Genomic DNA, 21,999 nt, shown 5'->3' with positions numbered 1-21,999 from the left:
TACTATATCAGTATAATGGGAGGGGGTGCTAATTTAGATTGGATGGTCAGAAGAGTCCTCCTTGAATAAGTGATCTCTCATGTGTGGTGTAAGAGATGACTAGAAATCTGCCAGGTGAATAGTGGTGGGGGACAGGTAGAGGAAAACAGGGAAATTTTGCCATTAAAAGGACAATGTGTGAGACCTCAAGGTGGGAAGGAATTTGGTATGTCCCAAGAGTGACAAAAACTCAGCATGCCTACAGAGTAGTCAGTAATAAGAAAGAGAGCAAAGTTCAGCTGCCAAAGTGTGCCAAATGCTGTTTTTGTTTTGTTTTTTTCTTTTTTTAGAAGTACGTCAAATTCTGCTTCTGCAGGACAGGGCTTGGTCTTTGATCTTGAGAGAAATGAGTGCCACTGGAGTGTTTTAAAAGAGGCAGTGTCATGGTTCAAATTTTAATTCTTGAGAGAGCACTCTAAATTCATATTGGAAAATTAGGGCACCTGGGTGCCTAAGTCAGTTAAGCCTCTGACTCTTGATTTTGGCTCAGGTCATGACCTCAAGGTTGTGGGATCTAGCCTTGCACTGACGCAGCACTGGGCCTGAAGCCTGCTTAAGATTTCTGTCTCTCCCTCTCCCTCTGCCTCTCTCTCTCTCTCTCAAAACACAAAATTAACTAACGAATTAATTGAAAATAAATAGATTCATATTAGAAGGTGGATTGGAAAGGAGAGACTGCGCAAACAGAAGCAGGATATAAGGAGTTCTATGGATTGGTGGCATGTACTTTTAGACTCTGTGAAGAGATCCTTTCTCTACTCACACTGCTCAAGTCCACATCAGGACAATGACTCAGCAACTTCCTTTCTACTTCCCCTTAGGCTAACCCATGGATTACTCCTGACATTCCTGTCTCTCCCATCTTCTAAGCCAGTCCTGCATCCTCTTAAATGACAAATCCTGTATTTCTCATTGGCTTTGGAATTTCAGTCAACCTCGATGTAGTCAAAAACTTTGTTACTGATTCACATACTTTTATGAATGGTGACTGATCTCAAGCATGACTGGTCATTGGAATCATTTCAGACATTTATTCAAAATACTGGTTTCTTAGCTCTATTTCCAGAAATTCCCAATCAGCAGGCCCCTGAATGAAACTGATGATCATCCATGTTTGAGAACCTTTGTTAGCAGACTATTAGCAAATTCATATCATGATAATTTGTTTTTAAACCTTTTCTAACATCTCTTCAGTTTTCAGAGGCCATGTAAAAGGCACAGTACAGACTCAGCTTTAGAAATAACAACCTAAGGGTGCCTGGCTGGCTCATTCAGTAGAATATTCAACTCTTGATCTCGGGGTCATGAGTTCAAGCTCCAAGTAAGCATGGAGCCTACTTAAAAAAAAAAAAAAAATCTAGTAGGAATCACAATCCAATCATTTGTCATGATTTGTCCAAGGCTAGCAATGTCCTTTCCCACAGTGATGATTACTCATCAGTTATATACCTACCCTCAAGGAAAAAGATCTTTTTCTTATAAAATTACATTGTGAATTTTTCTAGATCCTGCAACCACATATTATTAACAATTTGATGCCAACTGCACATAATCCTAGTAGTAGCAATAAGCATTTTGATGCTGTATCATATTAGGAAAAACTGCCTGATTTCTTATTATCACTTACAAGGTTAACATATCAGGTCATGTGAGGCAAATGAAGGCTGTGAGCTTATGTGATATGCCTACAGGCAAAAAACAAGAGCAAATTCAAAAACTCTGAGCTCCTAAATTTCCAGTCTTCTGTTTCTCGCCCAGAGCCATATTACCTCCCACACTGCACATGTTGTAAACTTTATGTAGCCCATCTGTTAAGAAGTTTGTTTTCCAAATTTTCAGGGGCTTGGCACTTCTGGACTGAGTACCAGAACTAAATGTGACACAGATTTTTACCTTTTTAATCATTTTAGATTACAAGGGCACTGGTGTTGGAAAGGGTCTGAGGAGCAGAGGAAATAACCCTTAAATACAGAAGCAGTACAGCAACGGTTCAACATCATGGCTTGGGCAAACATGTACTTAACACCCGCCATGATGGCAGTAACGATGCTGAGGATTTATTGAGTTTTCGGGTTCGATTGTGGGCTGAATGTGGGCACAGCTTGGCATTTGAAATTAGGCAGATTCAGACCATGATGTTTTCTCACAGTTAATGCAGAGACCATAGATAATAATTATGTTGCTGAGCCTACAGAGAATCTTTACGACTGATCCTCTATTAAACTGGCAAAACAAGAGGATGATGTCTCCAGCACTAACAAGTTGGCAGGGAAGTAGCTGGCAACTCCTCCCACTAATGTTCCATCTGTGCGAACCTTCAGTATGATCCAGGAGATTGTTTCCCCACACAGGTTGTGCCTGCAGTATAATCAAGAGAGAGCGAGACCGAGCAGATATATCTTTATTGTTTCTGAAAGTCACTGCCGTTGGAGGGTGAGCAGTGCCTGGGATTGAGCACAAATGCTGTTATGTCATTCTAAGGAGAAGTACCCATGCAGTGATGTCGACAGGAAAATAACTATTTCTAAGAGCTGACTTGTTGTCCAAGTGACATAAAAGTCACAGAACAAGAAGAACAGTTTCTACCAGGATTCATTTTAGAAAAGCCTTTTGTTTCTTTTCTTGGAAGCTGGGAAAACTTCTTTTGTTTAAAAATATCTTTCCTGTTGATTGCTAACATGGTCCATGATACTTTCCCAGCCTTGACTCTCCTCCAGCATCCTGGGTCCACTGGCTCAGATTTTGCTCTACAAGCACGAGGGGGAAGGAAGAAAAGCTCGTGAATGCAAAGAGAACGCACAAACCAGCTGAGGCAAATCCTTAATTAAATCCCTGAAATGATGTCTCTCGTTGTACACTTCCAGTGCCACCCAAGAAGTATTCTCTGGATGTTCCAGGCAGAAGTAACGTCTGCTCCCTCTGAACTCTTAACATTTGATAATTAAAATGTGCTGCCTTGGTTTGGAAATGCTGTACTTCAAGGCTTATTTTTCCTTTCATATGATCCGCAGTGCCTAGCATAGGGCCTAATGTAACATACTTTGTACCACGACTAAATAAATGTATTCTAAGCCATCCCCATTGAAGGCCATAGACAGAGAAGCACCATGAGTTTATTCACTAAGGAAGCATATTACCAGTGCCTCACCTTATCCTTAGTAATAGTCACACTATAGAATAACAGGTAATAATAGCTAATACTTTGATGCTTTTGGGTGCCAGGCTGGTTCAAAGCACTTTATGTATGTAACCCATTTAATTTTCACAATAGGAAGTAGCTACTGTTATTATTTCCATTTTACAGTTGAGAAGACTAAGGTCCAAAAGAGTTTAACTTCTTTAAGATTCTACAATAGTAAGTGGGTACGTTGTGATATGAACTTGAGTGATCTGACCCAAAGCCCAAGTTCTTAAGCCCTACACATACTGCCTCTGGATCGGAGCCCTAAATGTCAACAAGGGATACAAATCCTATTATAGAAAGTCTTCAGTATCTTTAAGAACTTGCGTATGATGGAAATATAGAGATGGCAAAGGTTTTAATTATCTGTGTTCTCATGTGTTCTCCTTCATGGCATTCACGGTGAACACATATTAGGGCTTTAAAGAAACCCAGGCAGTTACTTCCTTCTATCTTCTCTTCATTAATTCATACACTTACTCCTACTCTACATTTGTTCACACCCTTCCTCCTTCTCCAAACAAGGCAGAAACAGAGACATATGAAATATTAATGCTGCAAGAGACATTAGCAAAGATCTACACAATTCTTCCCTGTGTGGAAGGGTCTCTCATTACCTGATTCACCCAGCAACATGGTCCAACATTCATCCAAACATGGTCTCTGTAGAGTGTTTCCTTACCTGTGGGCAGCTTAGGTGCCTCTCAGTCCTTTGTTTATAATTATATCATAGTGATTATCATTTTATAAGAATTTTATTTATTTGCATTTAGATCTCCCCTCCTAGGCAGCAAATTTCTTGAGAACAAAAACCAGGTCTTAATTAGTTGATATTCCTAATCTTGTGTATTATAGCGGACACTTAAAGTGGATGTTCTGAATGAATTAATCCAATGCAAAGCCCTCATTTTATAGCAGAGGAAACTGCAGTGGAGGTGGAAATGTAAAGTGACTGCTCATGATCACACACCTAGTGATTGGAAAAGCTGACCTCAAGTCGGCTGCACTTTCCATTAGGGATGCCAAGTTGTCCTCCCTAGCCTAACTCAAACCTGACCTCCTTAATACCTTAATGCCTTTGCATCTTATAATGCTTATAATCTGTAACACTCATTTAACTCTTACGTTAATATTATATATTCTAACATAGGTTTGCATGTGTGTATTTTACTTCTGCCTAGATTAGAACTATTTTATTTTACTTTTTTTTTTTTTTTTAGAGAGAGAGAGAGAGAGAGAGGAATAGGGGCAGAAGGAAAGAGAGAGAATCTTAAGCAGTCTCCACACTCAGCATGGAATCCCACATAGGACTCAATCCCGCATCTCTGGGATCATGACCTGAGCCACAATCAGGAGTAGGATGCTCAACTGACTGAGCTACCCAGGTGTCCCATAGATTATCATTATTTTAAAGTTAGGAATGCACCTATTTTTCTTTTGCTTTCACAGTACTTTGTTTGAATGTTTGAGCTTGGAACAGTTAGGGATTGGTTATCTTATCCACTTTAACCACTTCCATCATGAGCAGGGGGCCATAAGACTTTAAATATATTGACTTATACTTCCTCTTTCTTGAAAAGTTTTCAATAGTAATAGATTGGGTTTGAATTTTAGCTCTGAGTAACCTTGAGCAAATTTCTTTTCTTCTCTGTCTTCTATTTCCTCATATGAAAAATTAAAAAAAAACACTATTACCCACCTTTGGGCACTGTTGTAAGGATTAGTAAGATAATTATATAAAATACTTAACAAAATCTCTCACATTTAGCAAGCACTCAGTAGATGGAGGTTATTGGTACCTCCCTCTAGGCTTCTATAGATGATCAATCAATCTCTTTTTTAATTATGTCTTTAGATGTGTCAAGTTAAACCTCAGTCCTATTGGTTAGAACCCATTGGGGTTTTTTCGTTAATGTTCATTTATTTTTGAAAGAGACAGAAAGAGAGAGCAGGGGAAGGGCAGAGAGAAAGAGGGAGACACAGAATCCGAAGCAGGCTCCAGGCTCTGAGCTGTCAGCACAGAGCCCAATGCGAAGCTCAAACCCACAAACCAGGAGATCATGATCTGAGCAGGTCAGACACTTAACTGCTTAACCGACTGAACCATGCAGGGGCCCCAGGAAATCCAGTGTTTATATCTCTAGTCTGATATAATACATGTAGATTTAATAGTTTAAATCTCAGAGGCTCTTGTATGTACAGCCCAGATTTCCCAAGCCTCATCTACTTATTGTCAGCAAAAAGTTACATTAATAATAATAATAATAATAATAATAATAATAATTTACATTTCCTAGTTTCTGTCCCATCTACTAATGAAGGATCTCCAGCTCCCAAGAGAGCTCTTTTTACCCACCCATATTTCTGAGAGTCTCTAGGGTCAATTTCACATGGGCTGAGTCAGTATTTCATCAGTAGTGAAGGTTTTCCTTCCTCTTCCCATGTCCCTTTATTTATGGGCTTGCCTTGCCCTTTTTCTGTCAATAACAAACGTAGTCCCAGCAGCAAGACTGAAGAGGAGACTCCATCATGTCCTCCTTTTCTCTCCCTCAAAAGTCCACATGCTTATTGGCCCATGCCCATGAACCTCAATGAGGCAGAGAGTAGTAGGGTCCCTGACCTCACAACCCCTGCTTAGAATTCAGTCAGAACATCCCGCTGACTTATGTATATTATTCTTAAGTTTGGGGGTCCCTCAGCAATGTAGCAATGTATATCTACCTACAAATTCTTCTCAAAACAGTCGTCATTCTGTGTCCCATATTTCTGGTAATGGCCCTAAGCTCAAAAATGTGAGTAGTCTCATGTTCTCTCTTTTCTTCCTCACAATCAGATATAATTACTGCAGATTTTGCCTCTGTAATCTTTAATTTCTATCTTCTCTTTCTCAAATTTCATAGCTGATAACCAAGGTGAGTCACTAATTCTCTTGTCTAGATTGCTGAAAAGTACTCCGAATTTATCTTTTTGCCTCTCCCTTTATCTTCCACCTACATCTACCATTTTCTGATCTACAAAGTTTGAACACTGGACTAAATCTTGCAGATCTAAAAACGATTGAATCCATGAAAATCAAGTTGAACTGGCCAGACATTTGCCTACCAATGTACATCACTGTTCCCTTCCATTTTTGGTAGATCTGATGAACTAGGTCATTTTTTTTTTCCAGTTCAGGTTGAAAACAAGTTATTCGAAGCCAAGATACTCCTTTTTGAAAACCAGAAGTAAATGTCCTAGATTTCAAATGTAGAAGTTGCAGAACTGTACACCAAAGAGGCTGCTCTTAGACTGCTTTTATCTTAAATAGAGAAAAGTTAAGTCTGAGAAACAGTTGGAACTGTTGATAGACTGTTATGGGTAGCTGCCCTACTATAGGAGCACAAGTAATATTTGTGTCATACTTCCCTAAACTGTAAGCCCCATGAGAACAGGGTAGTGTCTGCCTTGTATCCTTGTGCCTGGGCATAGGAGTTGATACAAAGTTGACACCAGATAATTATTTATTGAATAAATAAATGAATGAGTGTTTCCAAATCACAATTTGAGTATTCTATTACTTATAAATGGACGTTTTCTTGAAAGCAGGGGCAGTATCCTGCGTATTTTTCTGTGCTCTCTAGGGATCTCTGTATAGTACTTGGTACAGATGAGACATTCAAAAGGATTGAAGTCCTTGATTTTTTTTTTAATTTATAGATGCATTCATGTATATCACCAGAGGAAGTAATATTCTCAGCATGGCAATGCACGACAGAATCTGGAAATGGAAGAAGAAGAAGCCATAGAAGAAGTTGGAAAACCTTTAAGGTAGGGACTTCTCAATAAATTCCTTCACCACCTGCCTAGAAAATGGTAAAATATATGAGGTCACTCAGGGAGAAGGAAACAATCCTTCTACAAAGGAATTCCCATTAAAAGGGGAGATAGTAACAACTCCTTCCTTGTCTACAACATCTTCAAACTCTTTACCGTTCCATTATTAGACTTTGGAACAACAATAACCAAAAAAAGTAGCTCTTTCTTCTCTCAAAGAGAATTGGTGCTAAAAAGATATATGTTGCAAGAGTTGGAGTCAGATGACAAGGCACCCACTAACTCTTTGGAAAGTTCATATATATTTCAGAGCTTAAATATCACATATATCAAATGGACTGATGATACTAGCCCTATCTTTCAAACACCATTGTTCAGGCAATAAAATAAGGTAACATATGTTAAAGTGTTTTTTAAAACATGAAATGAGATGTGTGTTATGTGTAATTATTGTTGCTATTGCTTTTGTTATTGTTTTATATCTTGAGAACCCTGGTTTAAATTATGTGGTTATCTGAATATCAATAATCACCTAAATATACATCCTTAAGGTGTGGCTTCTCAATATGGTTACAAATGATGCTATAATAATAAAATTCCCTACAGAAATGTTCAGTGTGGGACACATACACCCACATAATTCCAGGTGCAAGTTCAAAAGCATCTCAGGGGAGCAAAGGTAGCTAAAACTATGTTAATGAAGCGAGGAAAAAGCATAAAGAACATTGGTATCTCACAGAAGGAAAAAAAATAGAAATGAGTTATTCATCTAGGATACTGGGTAGCCCCAACTGTATTTAATAGAAAAAAATTACAACCTTATACTCCCTGATTATCCTTAAAAAATTATGTGGCACTCTATTATTCTAAAAAAAATATCTTCACATCTTCTACCTGGAGACTAATCTCTTGGTCCATCCACTTTCTTTCATCTGCCATTGTTGCTTCATCTCTTTTAGTGTTTTTCCTCTGTCCTTTTATGTTTGGTGATTTCACAATTTCACAAATGGTTCAAAGTTTTATTGTCTTCTGTTTCTTGCTTTAAAAATTGTTCTTTTTCATGCTGCTTATCTTTGTATCAATTTTTCCATTTTTCTCTTACTACCAGTCATTTTTAATTTCCACTGCTTTTGATCTTGCCTTTCCTTTTCTCCATGTCATTTGCATGACTGTTTGGTGTGTCGGCCTTATACTGATATTTCCTGTTGTTTCCCCCTCCTCTGTTTCCCAGTCCTACATGGCTGTCTTCCTTTTTAAAAAAAAATTATTTTTTAATCATGGGTGGGTGGCCTTAAAATGTTGCAGGAACAGTTTGTCACTAGGATATTTGGGGGGTGGGGGAGGAAGCCACAGCAAACATTTATTCTGATGAGTATGTTTCGGGGAGTATGTGGGGGCAGATGGTTGTCCCAGATCACTAGGTGGCAGTAATCCAGATATGATTCTAATCAGATGGTTGTGCCCCCCGCCTTAATGTTTATGTCCTATAAATGGATTTTTATTCAAAAATTCATTCGGTCTTCCGCAGCATCTACTTCTGAAATCTAGGACATGTCACATCAGTCTCAAAAATAACATAACTTAACACTTAAGGGTTTATGACTGCTGATTGGGAGCTTGAACCAGGGAGGAAATGGTTTGGTTTATCTGCTTTTCTTGCATGAAAAACAAAATAATAAATTTGAAGGACTTTTTATTTGTATATGATAATGCATAAAATTCCAAATACCAGTCCAAATACCCAGTTTGTGAAATAGACTGTATTCATGAGCCTTTCATACAAACACGACTTTCAAGATCTCCAAATATTATTAGATAATTTGAATAATTCATAGTGTGTTCCATTGAATATGTAGTGACACTTGCTACTTTTTATCTATCCTATACCTTCTCCTCTGGGGCCCTGACCCTGTTCTACCATTTACTAACTAGGAGACTTTGGACACATTATGAAGCCTCACTGTGCCTAAGTTTTCCCTGTTTGTAAAATGGGAATATTAATGATTTATAACTCATGGAGTTATTGTAACATTTAAATGAGATAATATTTGTAAAAACTCTAGAGCAGCATCTGGCATACTCTCATTTCTCATTGATATTTATCATTTGTTCAAGATTCCCTTAGGCCAACTATTTTTTTTAAGCATTAGATTGGGGGATGAAGAATAAATGGGAACTGTTCCCTTGTAATTTATAAATACAGATGCAGATAAGCAATCAGATAATTACAGTGCAGTATTGTAAGTGTGATGGGGGAGGAAGAACACAAATTTTACAGGATGAAATACAATCGACTGACTCAGTAGTAAGGTATGGGAAGGAGTAAAGGGAATCTTTCCAGAGAAAGTTACATCTCAGTTGAAACCCAAGGATGAAAAGGTGGGATTGAATGAATGGGGAGGATAGAAGGTTGGGAAGTGTTTCTGGAAAAAGAATAAGCATATGATCTTCCTGCAGGTATGACTAAGAAGGGAACACTGGCTTTATTCAAGAATTAGGCCATTATTTCATAATGCCCACAGGTATCTGTGAATAATTCATTCTGATTCTCTATAAAGCAGAAGCAAAGGAGTCATTTTAAGGGCCAAGAAGAAGCTATTCTAAGACTGACCTACTGAAGTGTGACTGTGAAATAATGAAACAGATTTTTAAACAAAATGTGGCATGAATCTTTTCTCAGATAATATGCTGATCTCCTACCTATAAAATGCTACTAAATATGAATAAGGAATGCATTTATGAATTCTATTTTCTAAGAGTTGTGATGGGTTTATACTGAATCATCAATTATTTTCTCTTTTGGGCCAATGGGGGCCAATGGTGCAAATTTGCAAATTAGTTTGATGTGGGATGGGAGAAGGGCGCAATCTGGTACAGTCACAAAATGAAGTCACTAAACACAAGGGCAGTAAAAACCTGGATTAAGTATTTTTGTCTGTCTGTCTGTTTGTTTTTAATAATCAACCAACCTTGGGTTTTATTCACTGGACTGAGATCACCAAAGATGGGAATTGGAGGGAATGATTTCCCCTTAACTTCTAGCCCCATAATGATGTAGTCTTGATTTTCCAATTGGACAAAACAAACTCCCTATGGTATACAACACCTAAGCTAGCCTTGCCCTTTTTTTTAAAGCAGACAGCAGAAATATGAAACACTGAGTTTAACCGACCAGAAAATAAGTCAGAAAATCACCTACAAATCCTTGCAGGAAACGTCTATTTCAGCAAGGCAGAGAATTGTGGACACTTTATGTGATGAAATATGTAAGTGAAGACCTGTGGGTCTGTGTATGGATGCAAAGTGATTAAATTGGGTACTTACTGTAATTGCTTTCTACCATTTAGTCAAGTAGTGATTAAAATGGCAGCCATGCAGTATGGGCAGCAAAAGGGTCAAGCGTATTCTCAGCTCTGAGTATGTCCTTCCAATCTTTAACTCCTCTTTTTATGCTCCTCCTGCGACATCTCCCTTTCTTTAAGCTATCAGACTTGAAGGTGCCAGAATTCCTGCCCCCTTCTCTCTCTCTAACCATCAAGACCCAGTTTTAGAGATTAAGTATAGTCAGGGTTTCTAAATAAGTCTTCCTGACCTAGAGCAATGAAAGACTTTAGGTAAGTGGGGGTGGGTTGAGACAAATCTGAGAGCAATATCCCCAAGCCCTGCCTGCCAGTTGGTATATGGTTCCCATAAAGCACTTCACATCCTGAAGGTTAGCTATTGGCAATCACCTAAGAATTTTCCTTATAAAAAAGTCACCAACCAACTGTCCCACCCTTAAGGACAGCCTCATTTTTCAGTTATCTCTATTCAGTAATTACTCCCATAATTCCCTTCCTCCTCCTCTTTGGATTATGAAAAAATCTTTCACCTCTTCCAAGTCATTTGTGCCACCTGGTTTTTCAGGAATTCCCTAGAATGGAGAGCAAGTAGCTTGTGATGCTTCATTTTTTTTTTTAGATTTCCCCATCATACATTATGAAGTCACAAGCCTCTGAATAGTTAGCACAGATGCCTTCTTTCATTTTATAAACCTGATTATAGTGTCTCTACTTCAAAAAGAAAATTGTCAACAGCAATAATTATTCCCTTACAATTGTTTTTCTTTTTAACTTCCAACTGGTTGCAATACCACACGCTTTTAGTGTAATATCCCATCAAGCTCACATAGCATTAAATATTCAACAATGCCTGCCTGCAGCATACTGATACATATAACATGTGATCTCATTCATATTTCCACCCTTATCCATTCTACCATTACTACTTAATTCTATCTTACTATTTAAAATAAATTCATTCAACTATTTCTGATCTTCTTCCCACTTGGGCTACTGACTTTGAGGTGCATGGGTGTGGCTCCTTTTCCTACAAGGTTCCACTTACCTTATTTTTTTCCTTTTTCTCCAGACCTGTTTTTGATCTCCTGCCCCTATTTGCCTACTTTTCCTGGCTAACAGGGTAGCTGTATCTGTCAATGATCTTTCCTCTTTTGCATCCCCATGGTCCAGACCCTTACTTAGTATCTAACAACATGTTAGCATTGTCCCATCTACCACAGCTCCACAGGAAAGCCTTTGAAAAATTTGTCTCCTTTGTAAAGGAATCAAGGGAAGCTCCAAACCAGTACAGTACCTTAAAGGAAAACTAAATATATATCAAGTAAGGACATCATCTTATGATGTAATTGAAATAAATTTTTTTTAATGTTTATTCATTTTTGAGAGACAGAGCATGAGTGGGGGAGGGGCAGGGAGAGAGGGAGACCTGGGAGAGGGGCAGAGAGAGAGAGAGGGAGACCCAGAATCTGAAGCAGGCTCCAGGCTCTGAGCTGTCAGCACAGAGACTGACATGGGGTTCGAGTCATGAGATCATGACCTGAGCCAAAGTTGCATGCTTAATCAACTTTTTAATCCAGGTGCCCCATAATTGAAACATTTCTAAAACATAACATACCAGAGTTGATTCAATGGTAATTCAAAGATAAATGGCTAAGGATAATGTACATTTGCTGTGTGTGTGTGTGTGTGTGTGTGTGTGTGTGTGTGTGTGTGTTGCTGTGTATTAGGTACTAAAGGCTATACCTGATATGCTGGAGTAATCTTTCAACTGTTTGCAACTTAACTCCTTTCCCTGGGAAAATCAATGTCCCTTCTGGAACAGTCTGCTGCCCTGCAGAAGTTCCACTCTAAAGGAGGCTTGAGCTTAGATACTCAATCTTTTTGTTCCCCTCTAGGTTTTCATAAATGGCACATTTTGTGTTCATGATTTTTACTTTGACCCCCACTCTTCATGCCATTTAAGAACATGGGGCTTTTGGGGTGTCTGGGTGTCAATCAGTTAAGTATTCTACTCTTGATTTCAATTCAGGTCATGATCTCATGGTTTGTAAGATCCATCCCCAAGTCGGGCTCTGTGGTGACAGAGCAGAGCCTGCTTGGGATTCTCTCTCCCTCTCTCTCTGTCTCTACCCCTCCCCCACCTGTGTGAGCCTGTGTGTGCACAAGCTTGCGCTCTCTCGCTCTCTCTCTCTCTCTCAAAATAAATAAACATGAAAAACATTTAAAAAAAAAAAGAACATAGGGCTTTGAGTATGACTCACTGAATAGCAAATATAGCATCTAGTGAACCGCAGTTTGTCCAAATTAGCACATCAGCTTGCTCTGTGACATCAATCTGAGATAGGACAAAGATAATGAAAATGGCCATTCAATCACCCTGGGCTCTGAAGGAGAGGTGTCATTGTACTTCTTGAGAATTACACTACACTGCCTTAATATTTTCAGGATTATCAGGTAAATTATAACCTTCAATTTTTACCCCAGATCCTAAATGAACTGAGATAAAAATTATCTTTAATCCCAAACCACCAGAGTCCACTTCAAGTAGAAACTGTAGGACAGACATACTTCTTCAGGTGGTCTCTGGATTTCCTGGTAGAGGGGGTACACAAGAAGAATACTCAAGCATCCAGTGCAGGGAGGGCTTCCAGGAAGTCAACAGTGTTGGAGAGAAACCTAAACTGGGCAGCTATTCTGGTATTGAATCCAAAGAGCCATTCCAGTCATCTTCTTTTTCCTGGCCCCCTCTTCATCCTCTCAATCAGCCCCAAGGATTCTAAAACCTGACCAAGCAGTTCCAGTCAGAGCTAGCTCACCCTTTGGCTATGGGAGGAGAAGCTAGCCTCTCTCAGCCCTTGTGCTATGGCATTTGCCTGGCAGCAGTGTTTCTAAGAATAGCTAATTTCTGTGGTTTTCTCAATCCCCACTCCCTAGGGAAACCAGGGAGTGTAAACTTTTTTGGTCCTAAGGTTCAAGCATCAGCAAAATGTTTGCCTTGAGTTTTAGCCAGCATCTTTTTTCACCCCAATGAATTCCCAAATCTCAATTTACACAAACTAAAATGCCCACCAGACAGATCAGTAAATTTCTGTTCTGTAACACTAATGGAAACAGAAATAATTAAAGGAGGCTAAGTGACCTTCAGAAAGAGTATTCAGTTGAGTGGCAGGTAGGGCAAGTTAAAACTTAATCCCAATGCCTCAGTCTCGGATTAAAGTACTATTTTGAGTCAAAATTGATGTTAATTGCTAGCGAAGGGAGCTTTTTCAATACATTTCTTTGACTGACCTACAGAGAAATTGAAGTAGGAAAGCAGAGTATCTCTGAAAATTCATTTGTAATGGAAAATGAAAAGCAGGGCAGAGCACCAAGCAAAAAATTCATAGTGTCATTCAACCCCCAACACATAAATAATCTTTTTGAAAGAATTGTTTTTGCCACTTAAGTCAAAATTAGAATTACAAATGGGACGTTTATGGATGTCTCTATAAACTTTGAGTGCAAATAAACCATGTATCTTTAGTTCCTAATTAACCAACCTAAGCTTTCACCTGTCATATTGGCAGGAAGCTCACTAGAGAGCCTAGCATAGTATAACAGGAAAGAGCACAGACTCTGAAGCCAAATTGGTCTGGGGAAGCATGGAAAAATTAGGTAATTTTTCCAAGATCACACAATGACAGTTAAAATGGGATGGTCTCATTTCCATATTCAAGTAGTCAGAGCAGGGGTCTGATTGAGTTACTTCTCTTCACCTTTCTTTGCCACACAGTTAGGCTATGAACAAGTAGGCCTATAAACTGGGAAGATGAGGTTATTGGCAAGTAGTCCTGTCAGTTTGACAGATTAAGACAAACCACCATAGATCCAGGTCCCTATACAGGCCACCATAGATACCCTGGGAGAATGACTCTCCTCCCTCCAGGGCTGCCCCTTTGATAGAAATAGTTTATTTCATTTCCTATGGCTGCTGTAACAAATTACTACAAACTTGGTAGCTTAAAACAACTGAACCTTATTCTCTCACAGTTCTGGAGGCTAGAAGTCTAAAACCAGAGTGTCTGTTAGCAAAACCGTACTCCTGTAGTTCGAAAGGAGCTTTTTCCAGCTGGTGAGCACTTTCATTTGTGCAGCTTTACTCCAATATCTGCTTCTGTGGTCACATCACTTGTTCCTCTTTAGTGAGTGAGTGTGTGTGTGTGTGTGTGTGTGTGTGCGCGCGCGCGTGCGCACGTGTGTGTGGATATGAAATCTCCGGCTGGCTCCCTCTTAGAAGGATGCATGTGATAGTATTTATGGCCAATATGGATGCTGCAGGATTATCTCCCTATCTCAAGATTCCCTCAAAATGTAGAAGGCAAATATCAATATTTACTTTCCCAACAACAGACCTACCTACATGTCCTTCTAATTGTACACATAATATTTATATCCCAGGGAAAATCCACATCTTTAGGAAAATGAGAAGATCTTCTAATGCCTCAAAAATTATTAACCCATTTGAGGACACTCAAGGTGTCTCTCCAGCCTTTTTGTCACTAAAGCAAAGCAAGTTAAAAATAAATAAGATAAGATAAGATAAGATAGAATAGAATAGAATAGAATAGAATAGAATAGAATAGAATAGAATAGAATAATATAAAATAAAATAAGATAAAATAAAATAAAATAAAATAAAATAAAATAAAATAAAATAAAAAACTTTGTGCTCACAATGTCAAAACAAATAAGTAAGTTCCAGTCTGTGCTGTGAGGTGTTGTGAAAACCAGAGAAAGAACTAACAAAGAACTTTCACTCTAATGTATTTTAAGATAATTTTCCTCTTGCTTCCCACTGCAATCTACAGAAGTTTAGTCCCCTACATCTTCATGGTTAGTATTCTTTCTTCAAGGCTTGTCCATTTGGTTTATACTATGGTTGGCATGCACTGTGGTTAGAGATGTAGACTCAGGCCCCAGAAAAGGCTGGGGTTCAAAGTCCTGCTCAGCCTTTTCCTAGCCATGTAGTCATGGACAAGTCTCTTCTCTCTACTTATTTCTGATCTGTAAAATAAAAGTATCTGCTCACTGACTCTTATGAAAATTCAGTGAATTAAGTGCTTAGAATCTTGCCTGTCTCATATTGAGCACACATTAGACATTCACTATCACTGTCCTCTTGCTCTTCCTTGATCTTTCTATGTAGATAACTCTCATTCATTCATCTCCCCGAGTCACTGAAGGCTTTGACACATGCTTCCCAGGCTGCCTTTCTACTTCAAGGACAGGAGCCATGACAGAAACTCTGGCACCCTCAGTGATGACTCATTTCCAAGCTCTTAATCTCCAGCGTTGAATTTACCTTGAAACTAATAAGGCTGAAGCGTCAGTGTTCCCCTTTATTTGCATATGCCCCGTCCAAAGCCCTGGAAGTTACTTTGCCATTTGTATCTGTAATTTGTATTCTTTTTTAAATAGGATCTTCCCCTATTAGGGTAAGCTTCAGGCCCTTCGAGACCATCTCTACTCCTTTCCAGTGATTTTTCTGTACCTCAACCACATTCTCCAGTGGCTACTCTGGAAATAGGAAGCAGCCTAGCATACCCCTGCATTGAAATCACTTTATCCTGACCACAGCACCCCAGTTCTTCTAGTTTTCTCTCCAGAGTTCCAGAAAAATCCATTTTTGATCCCCTAATCATTTTGATCTTCATAAATTAACTTTTCTTAGAAATTACAGAAATTATGTGGTTCTGTATTTTTTAACCCACAGATAATTTGAAAACTCAGTTATTATCATATGTGTCCTAAAATATTTTGATCATGGAAAAAAAGAATATGCTCAAAAAATAGAGAAAGCTTGCACTGGAGTTACTAGTTAAGTCAAGGTACAAAGCAAGTAGTTGTTCTGAACTGTAGATCCTCAATTTCCAATGTTTCCATTTATACATCAGGACTTTTCCTTGCTACATTGATATTTTCACAGTGAAATGATGTTCAAAGAAACACAGAAACATACCCAATGCCACCACTTTGCCTCAGAAATTTGTAAAGGTAGCATGTGTTTCTATCTATGTTCTTGCCTTAGGCCCAAACTTAATATTTCAGTATCCTAACCCTCAAAACTCTAAATTCAAATGTTAACAAGGCAAATCAAGGTTGACCAAAATATAATGAAATGTCAAAGACTTACCTGGGTTACTTTGATTGTTGTAGAATAATATAATAACGAGGAGGCAGTACACTGTTAATATATCAGCATTCACACTGCTAGATTTTAATTCCTGACCTGCCAATCACCTGCTTAGAATTAATTAAACTTTACTTACTTCAGTTTCTTCGTTTGTAAAGTAAGGCTATTACAATATCTATACAATGAGGATGTTTTGAGGATTAAATAAGTTAAGTTGTGGAATAGTGCCTGACTAATAGGAACAGTCCATACATGTTAGCTATTTTTACTATTATAGTTGTTTCAAATAAGCAGGCCATTTGTTGGAGTATAGAAATAATTCTCTTTTTTGGAAATATTTCTAATTATACTGAAATTTTGTGTAGATTGGTATTATGGTCACATTTTTATCTCAGATGTTACCTTCAATGGAGACTAAGATTTTCTCCTGAAATTAAAAAAAAAAAAAAAAATGTATGGGGTAGGGGGAATCTTATGACCTTGTTGTCCGAACTTTAGTGATAATAACTAAAGGAATAGAAATCCTGAGGAATTGTCAGAGATAGAAACCAGAAACTCCAAAGACCAAGCGTACATCCTAGACTGTGTATCTTGTCCCAGAAGAGTATTTTTCAGAAGGAGTATTCCCTCATCACATATTTATAGAGGATGTTTATACAGTAATAATAATTAGGATAAAAATATTAATAAAATGTATATCCTTGTGAGTTTATAATCTGGTAAGAGATAAAGATAACTAAACACATTTTTTATAACACTGTGAAAAGTGTGATGATTGAATGTATAGGATTTTAGAACATTGAAGCTTAAAGCTTCTCTTAATTACAACAAATAAGCCACGTTACGACAGTTTGGCCACTTGTTTTCATGATTGTCTTCACCTTTGACTCTTTGTTTACTAATGAATTTACTTTCTGCCATCACTATCTGAGGCCACACAAATGTGTTCTATTCTATTCCCTTGATGAAGTTTTAGTGTCAAAAAAGGTTAATATACCGGTTAATTTGCTCCTTTAAAGAAATTAAATACAGAATGATTCAATATTATTCAGTATAGGTACATAACTCAGAGTCCCCATAGACAGTACATAATTAAGCCCACTTGTCCTCCTTACCAAATCAGTGCCCAGGAAAAGCAGAAATCCCAGCAGAGGATTGGTGTAAATTTAGATCAGGTATACAGCAAATTTTGCAGCCAATATGGGGCTTGCCTTTCAATCAATCAAAGCAGAGTGCCATGCGTTTTGACACCAAAAGGAGAAAGCTAGAGAACTACAGTTAGGCATTTGAAAGCTGCTGATAAAGTGGAAGTGTCTCATCTGAGTCATTTCACTGTGGTGTGCTGAGCAATTGAAGATGTTTCCCAAGGTGCTAGAGGGTACAGAAGTCATTCTCCCACCCACTAGGTGTGAACACAAGGCCTGTATAGCTGATGCATCACTGGAAGTGGCTGGGTTATGATACAGCATAAGCAAAGTCCCAGCAATGCAACTGCTTGGGGTGGACCAAATTCAATCCCACTTAGGGATCACAGTATGCAGTAGTGGCTCTCTCTCTACTTTCCAAGGGCAGAAATCAAAGAGACTGGTAGAATGCAGGGTTGTGGGTGGGGGGTGTGGAGGAGGGAACTTCCTCTCCTTTATATTCAAGGGAGGGGGGGGGTCTAGAAGAGAAATGTATGTGAAATGAATTATACATCTCAACCTCCTTCACTCTTATCTGGAGTGAATAGACTGCTTTGTCATACAGCTGCCTAAGGCTAATCCTCCACACTCCCACAGGCTTCTCAGTCTGCTGCCTGAGTACCTTTGAAGCCAGGATTTAAAACCCTAAAAATAGAAGCAGGATTACTGGTTGCAGACTGCTGAAGAAGAAGCGGGAACAATGTACAGTGGTATGAGGAGGGATGAATGAGGAAGGGGAATGCCTATTTTTAAGAGAAGTAGTAAACCCCAATCTAGCACATATTTCAATAAATCTGACTTATCTTTTCCTGACTGTCAGAGTTTTTGTGGATTTTCGCAATTAAAATTACATCCAATTTGAGTCTTCATAAAATGTCCTATTCTCTTCTACCAATTGAAATTCATCTTTCCTATAATCTCTGCATCACTTCTAGGGCTAGATTAAGATACCATCCACTAATTCTGGTGGCTCATCTTGCCTGGGTTTTCTGGTTGATAGCTCTGCTGTGTCCCCGCTTCTCGGATTGCCCCATAGGTAGGGGTAATCATTGCCCTGGAGACAAAAGTCTGGCAAGGTGCCACCTGCTGGGCAAATAGGCAAATGTTATATACACTTTTATAAATCCAGTCCTTCTTGGTTAACACAGAGTAAAGGCTAATAAACATAATTTAATAAGTATTTATGACATAAATTTGCAACCAATAGTGAATGAGACTCTGTGGGTAATTGAGATCTCAGGGCTATTTACAAATATTTATTCCCACACTTCTGTCAGTTATTGTCAGAATAGTACTGCCTCATTCCGATAAACTCAAGAGTGGCCATGTGATTTTCTTTGGCCAGTGAACGGATGTTTTGAATGTCATTTCCAAGCAGAAGCTTTAAGAGACACTGTGCACGTCAACACATGTTCTTTTGCTGCTCCCACAGTAAATGGCAATGTTCCAGAGGAGAGGCTGAATCACTAAGGACAACAATAACGTGGGAACAGTGACCACATTGAAGTCTCAGTGGAGAGCAGTAAACCTTTAAGTGAGTGATATTTGAGGGTTGTTTGTCACTGCAGCGTAACCTAGCCTGTCCCAACTAAAACATACCATAAAATATTCCCGGGTTCACTAAGTTGAAGATCATGGTCTTCCAATTTTAGATACATCTTTTAAAAGCCTCCTTTTCATTGAATGTCTTCAAAGTAATTTTATACATCTCAAAAGCAGTCAAGGGAAATGAAAGTTAAGTCTAAACCTAATGAAATCCTGGCAGCGTGAGAAGAGAACTCAAATCCCCAGCTGTCCTCTAGCTTCTGTTGTATGAATATTTTCATAGGAAAAAAAGGTTTTGCAGACAAAAGTAAGTACATTCTTCCCTTCATTTCTTCACTAGGGCAAAAGTATATTCATGACCCTCCAAATGCTGGAAAATAGTTTATTTTTAGTTAACCAGTAGTAACCTAAAGAATAATATTTGTTTCTGAAAACAGAAAAGGTAAACACCCAGAGATTTGCAGCTCCACCTTAATGAGACCCTGCCACAAACAACTCAGGGCTCCAAAGCATTCCAATATCACAGTATCTTATTAACATATAACAACTTTTCTTTTAATCCCAGTGATATTATTACTGTAATCATTTCCCTTGTCATTAATTGAAATATTTTTATCCTGTGGCAGTTTTTCTCTTGGGCCTGTTTTACTTTAAAATTTGTCACATTGTAATTTCCTTCTCAAAGTTTTAATAAAGTAAAACAAAACATCATCTGTCCATTTGCTAGGTATGCATTAGAACTTGAGATTGATAAATGGCAAATGTCTCTTTTTCTCCAGAAACAAAAGATTACTTTCAAAAGCCTTTTTGAAGTCATATGACTTAACTCCACAGCATTTGGACTTCATTTACTTTAGTGAGTTGAGAATAACAACACTTTAATTAATCAAGGTCTCCCTAGAGATAGAGCCAAGAGTGGGTAAGTATTACCTTCAGCATAGCATTACTTTCTACCTGTTGCTTAGGATAGAGATTCTCTTAGAAATGCACAGAGAAGGTTAAGGACTGGAGACTCCTTAATGACACTGACTAGAGCAAGCTATTTGGTAATAGTAGAAATAAAATTGAGGTATGTGTTACTCTGTATGTCTCCTGCATACCAGTTAACCTAGGATCTGTGGAGCATATTAATCAAACATTTTCACAATAATAAGGACTTCTCCGTTTGTGGGTCCAAAGACAACTAGAAAGATCTTCCATTCTTTTTTGTTTTTTTTCATTTCCTTCCAGTTAAGATTGCTACCAAAAGAAAAAAAAAAGCAACCACAATTCTTAACATTTTACTTTGTTTCACATTTTCCAAATATTTAACACATCTCCTATGTGATAGGCATTGTACTAGCCCTCAAGAACCTAATGGTGAGCAGAATCAATATTGGCCCTGTCCTGGGAGAACATACATGTAGTGAAAAGGACAGATATCAAATCAGCAATGATATAAAGGATGGCAATAGAGGGTATCCCAGAGTGACAAGAATGTGAAGCATAAGTACCTGCTTTAGTCCAAGCATGTGAGCAGAGGGAAATGCAAGAAGACTTCTAATATGTCACCACCAGAAAGGAAATTAGTCATGCATATACATGCAAGCATATCTCAGGGTCTTGGAAGCTGGAGAAAGTACCTCTAGGCACCAGGTTCTGACCAGAATCTTAAGAAAACTAACGTGAGCTTACACTGTGCATAAATGGAAAGTCTAGTCACATTTTAGCTCCACAGCTCTAAAAGCATAGGAAACAAATCTAAGGAATGGAGAAAAGGAAGCAGATAACCACAGGATCAGAAAGAACTGTGAAAGAAACCCAACAATACACTAGGCTAGGAGTCAGGTGAGCTGGGCACTGGGTATCATGACTGTAAGCTTTAGTGCTGCAATGTGCCAGTCCCTGCGATTAGCCCTCTGGATGAATTACATCATTCACCTATCACTATAAAGCCATATGGTAGATATCATATTGCCCCATCTTAAATATAAGTAAAATGAGGCTTTCATATGATAAGTAATTTAGCTCTTTCTGCCTTCCAGTCCTGATCTCTGAGCCACTAGGCTACTGCCCATTAGAATTACATTCATGTACAAAGATTTTTTTTTAATCTCGATGTCCAGGCCTACCACAGATCAATTAAATCAAAATCTCTGAGGCAGAACTCAAACATGAGCTTTTTTAAAGCTTTCTAAATAACTCTAATGTAGCTAAAATTGGGAATTACTATGGTTCTGCTACTAAGCCACTAGATGACTTTAAAATATACATGTAATTCTTCCACTCAGGACCTTCTCAATAAAGCAAAGAACTAAGACTAGGTTATTCCTGAGGCCTCTTCCAAGTCAAATATTTTTCACTTCCAGACAAAGAAATTTCTTTTTTTTAATTTATTTTTTTATGTTTATTTTTTTGAGAAAGAGAGAGAGAGAGCTAGTGGGGGAGGGGCAGAGAAAAGGGGAGACACAGAATCCAAAGCAGGCTCTAGGTTCCCAGCTGTCAGTCCAGAGCCCAACATGGGGCTTGAACTAACAGACCATGAAATCATGATCTGAGCCAAAGTCAGATGCTTAATGGACTAAGCCACCCAGGTGCCCCTAGACAAAGAAATTTCTGTTAAAATGAATGCTTCCAAAAGATTTGAAAATGGGTAAGTGAATGTATGGCCAAAGTAGGTCATTAATTACATAGATCTCATCTTGTCAATTGTTAGAATCTTGATTTATATTTATGAATCATCAA

At 38.4% G+C, this 21,999-nt stretch overlaps 1 long non-coding RNA gene across 1 annotated transcript in view; it reads left to right on the top strand.

Moving 5' to 3' along the window:
* LOC123386676 overlaps positions 1-21,700 on the top strand; it is an 89,852-nt gene extending 68,152 nt beyond the window's left edge. Inside the window, exons 2-3 of the long non-coding RNA XR_006600940.1 lie at positions 6,917-7,027; positions 19,163-21,700. This is a non-coding gene — a long non-coding RNA (uncharacterized LOC123386676). The remainder of the gene's footprint in view (positions 1-6,916; positions 7,028-19,162) is intronic.
* The last annotated feature ends 299 nt before the right edge of the window (positions 21,701-21,999 follow it).

This window comes from Felis catus, chromosome B4, assembly GCF_018350175.1.
Source record: "Felis catus isolate Fca126 chromosome B4, F.catus_Fca126_mat1.0, whole genome shotgun sequence".
NCBI classification, from domain to species: Eukaryota; Metazoa; Chordata; class Mammalia; order Carnivora; family Felidae; genus Felis; species Felis catus.
The sequence above is the reverse complement of the archived record's forward strand: the minus strand, read 5'-3'. Positions and strand labels throughout refer to the sequence as shown.